A 4462-nucleotide genomic window follows, 5' to 3' on the forward strand; every position below is an offset into this window, starting at 1 on the left:
GGGGGGGGGGCTGGGCCACGGGGATGGAGAACAGACGCGCACACACGCGAGAGAGCCAGAGAGGCAGAAGAGGAGAGATTGGAGTGACCTGATTTAATTGGCAGGACTTCAATAACATAAAATCCCTGCCCATGTGCCCAAACCAAATGGGTGATGTTCTGGCATGTTGGCCCCCATTCAGCAAAGCATTTATGCAGCTACTTAATGGGAACACATGCTTAATGTTAGCCTCACTTCAGTGCTTTGCGGCATAGACTGAGAGTCAAAGAGGGGTCCCAGCTGGGAGGTCCCCTCACAGCTTTCAGATAGCAAGGGGTGAAACCTGAGGCTTTATCCGGGTACTGGGGCACGCAGGGCCCTGCCTCTTCGCTTTGCAATAAGCATCCCATGCAAGCCACTTCTCTCGTGAGACTATGGAGCTCCCAGTCAGCTGGAGAAGCCCTTCCAGATGGTCTTTGTGCCCATGCCCACGTCTTGCTGCTGCTGCCAGGACCGTGGGTACTTACAGGGAGCAGGGGCTGGGATTGCTTCTGGTTTGCAACTCCCCCCACCCTGAGCTGTGGGGCTGGCAGGGCCTCGCACCCTCCCCTCCCGCTGAACTCACGGCACTGGGGCTGAGCGGGCAGCTGGCCACATCAGCCTTCAGAGCCCACTCCCAGAGCTGCATCCTTGTGTGCCTGCTGCGCAGCAGATCGTGGTGAGCAAGGGGGAAGAGCTGCCTTGAACCTTCCACGGTGCCAGAGGCATCCCAAGCCCACCCCAGGCTGCTGCAGGGAGCAGTCGGCCGCTCCCGAGGGCACACGTAATCACTCCCTACTTGATGGTGGCTCTTGACCTGTCTGCCCCAGAGCTCAATCTCGTGGCTCAGCCACACAACGCTGCCAGAGGGATGGCTTCAGCTCCAGGAGGAACAGGGAAAGCTCTGCCTGCCCTGGCCATGTGGCTGTGGATGCTCCTGCACTGGGCTGGGTCCCTCTGTAACACCCTGCGGCTCCTGGGGATTGGATTCAGGGCACCCATTGCCCCTAAACATGGACCTGGAGGAGATGGGGCAGCAGCAGCTCCCCCCGCAGCTGTGAGAGCACCATCGATCGGAGCAGCCGGCGCTGCAGAGATCTTGCTCGGGGCTGGACCGACAAGCAAACTCCATAGAAACAGCTGAACCCCGGTGAACTGCACAGGGCTTTCAGCCAAGGCTTGGTAGCAGCTTGTACAGCACCGTTAAGCCCAGGTCATTTAATCCCTTCTCATTCCAACTATGGGGTGTTCAAAGGTGCTTGTTTGGTCTTAAGACTAATTAAGATTCTCCTCCTCTGTCACAGACTCCCCGTGTGACCTCAGGCGAGTCCCTTACTCCATGACCCCCTTCCCGTTGGCAGGATGGGGACACTACTGTCACCTCACTCCTGCTGACGTGGGACATTTACAGCCCCGCAGATGCTGGCCCACGTTGCTGCTGTTCCCCCGCACGCTTTAGGTGCAGGAGGGGAAGCGTTTCTGTAAACACATTTCCAGTCAGCCTGAGTTGCCTCCATGGCAAGCGAGGGAAGGAGATGGAGACAGGCATTTTCCCTGCTCCAGACAAGGCGGCACGCAGCCGGGGAGGGAGAAGCTGGCCCCGGGTGGCCTGGAGCCCTCTCTGTCTAACACCTTGCTCGTAAACAGGCTCCTCCCGTGTGCTAAGCCAGCCTGCTGCAGATGATGACTAATGCATGTCACTCTCGAGATGCTATCTTCAGGCAGATGAGTACAGCCTGATCCAGGTTTTAATTGTGTGGGATTTTAGCCGAGATGGCACTAATTTATTTTCTCTGCTGCTTCAGCAGTTCTCATGCCTCTTGTGCACTTGGAAGTCACCTGGAACATATTCCCCTGGTGCAAGGGGTTAAAAACTTTTCTTGCTGGAGAAGCAGCTTGAAGTCTCAGGATGATTTTTTTACCTACAGCCAGTTACACATGTAGGGTTGTAAGGAGCTTCACATCCCCCTCCTTATCCCTTAAGACACAACATTAACTCCTTGGGGAGCAGCTCTAAGGCAGTCTTCTGGAGTAGCAGTAGATTTGGAAGGCTCAGCTTGAGCAAGCCACGCTCAGCCAAGCCTTAGCTCCAGCAGACTTGGATGAAGAAGGGCACTGGTGCCTCTGTGAGATTTTCCATCCACAGCATCTCCTGGGGCCAAAGGCAGGAGCCAGGCTGTGCTGGGGCCAGGCAGGTCCTGCCCCTGCTTGGGAACGCCTCGGGGGTAGGAGGTGATGCCCCCAGTCCCTGGTGCAGGTTGGCAGCGTTGCTTTAGACAGGATTCCATTCCCAGCAGCAGTTTCCTCCTCTCCTTCCTCCCAGGCATCAGTTGAGCCAAGCCTGACTCTGGTCCCTCCCGGCGGGGACGGGAGCAGCTGGGCAAGAAGTACCAACACCTCCCAGAAACTCGTGTCAGCATTATTCATATAGGGGAATCGGTTTTGGAGTCACGGTTATTATTATTCTTTAATGATTTAAGGACGCAACAGCAGCTCCCTCAGGCAGCATGATGGAGACATAAACCCCAGAGGTGTTTGGAAAAGCCGCCCATAGCTGTTTCTCCACAGCCCAGGAGGAGACACCCCTTCCCCTCCCACATCTCCCCTGGGCAGAATAAACCAACTCACGTCCCAGCAGCAGGCAGTAAGTTATTGCAGGCCTGTCGCTGGTGCAGGACAAGCTGTAACTCAGGCAGGCTCCGGCTGCTCCTGAGTTATGGCATCTGTGCTGCCCGTGGCAGGGCAGCTATACGTTACCCTCGGCGCCCAGGGCTCTCCCGTTGTGCATCGTGGAAGAGGGGACCAGCAAGCCTCTTCCTTCGGCAGCAAGGTCAAGAAAAACCAGCTGGGTAAAACACCAACTGGCTAGTACAGCCCCAGAGCTTCCCTGATCTGCCTTAGAAAAAGAGATTTTCAAGGCTCTACTATGTGTTTTCCTCCTACTCCCTCTTTCCCTCTCTCTGCTGCAAAGGTAAACACCGACCTCGCTTACCCCGTGCTTCCTCCAGCCTTGATCCGGATCCGTGACTCCTCCGCGGAGCAGCGCGGAGCCCGGGGGCTGCGGCTGCAAACCCGGGGAGAGGTTTGACACAGCGTGGGGGGCCCGGAGCTGGCTGTGACACAGGCTTTGCACCTAGGACGAACGTTTGAATAATTGCTATTTTGGAGGAGTAACATATATTCAGAGTTTAGGAGGCAGGAGTCTTGGGGAGGCTTCGTATCGTCTGAAGCTGTCACGTACCGGCTCCGAGCTTTTTCAGGGTTATCAGTAAATCCTCACTTCTGCTGTAGGTATCAGGCACCGTTAGCATGCTATTATTATTATGTTCATAATCATATTTTTATATATTTTTATAGTGTCTTTTAGTACTTGTTTCGGGATAATTTCCAAATCACTCCAGATCAGCCCGCGCATATGAAACGCTGCCCAGAGACACTCCCCGTCCCCTCCCCAAAAGGGGGAGCAAGGTTGCAGCAGGACGAGGTGACAAGCCCAAGCCCATGGAAGCAATCGGGTGTTGGGGTGCTGGCTCGGGGGTACGGCAAAGCCCTGCACTGCTCAGGCATGGCCACCAGCCCGAGCTTGCAGTAGCGTGAGGGAAATGAGGCACCGCGAGGCTAAGGGCCAGATCGATAAATACATTTAAGCATCCACCTCTGAGCCCCCATTGATTTCAGTATCTAAATACATTTGGAGCTCTGGGTCTATACGGCCAAGCCAAGGTCACACCAGAAGCCTGCAGCAGCACAGGGAATTGGACTCAGGACTCCTTCCCGAGTCAGAGGCGAGTGTCCTGGATTCTGGGGCTGCCCCCCCTACTCGCTGGAGCTGATTTCAAGCTGATTAAGGAGCGCTTGCCCCCCCCTGCCTCACTCCACCTTTAAGACATCAATACCAAACCCCGTCTTTCCATAAAAGCGGGAGCGTGGAGCCCCGATTAACCCCGCTCACGCCACTTCAGGTGGGAGCAGCCTCCCCACCTTGGCACCCTGCGGCAGCGGTGGAGGGACCAGGGGCTGCAGAGGGGCCCCCGCATCCCCCCGCCGCTCCACACAGACCGCCTTGGGTGGGAAGGGGAAATGTGGAAATGTTCTTCTGGTTACTTTATCTCTCTGCTTTGGGGCTGGTTTACAGCTACTATAAAAGCTGATAATAAATCAGGGGCGATACTATAAAATGCAGAAACAACCATAGTTAGAGCCCAAAAGAGATTGACTCCCTCTGCCAGCCCCAGAAATGCAGGAGGAGCAGCTCGGTTTATCTTTCCCCCCTCCCAGTCGCCTTTACAGCCACCCTGGGAAGGAAGTTACAGGGGTGAAGCAAACCTGATGGAGTCCCCCATTATATGAACACGCCAGCAAGGCGTGCTGAATAACGTGGCTTTTTTTTTTTTTTTTATGGAATGCGCTTTGCATTGCAGAAATTTTACATTACTCTCTCTCC

This window comes from Athene cunicularia (assembly GCF_003259725.1).
Source record: "Athene cunicularia isolate RWA chromosome 26 unlocalized genomic scaffold, athCun1 chr26_part1, whole genome shotgun sequence".
NCBI lineage: Eukaryota > Metazoa > Chordata > Aves > Strigiformes > Strigidae > Athene > Athene cunicularia.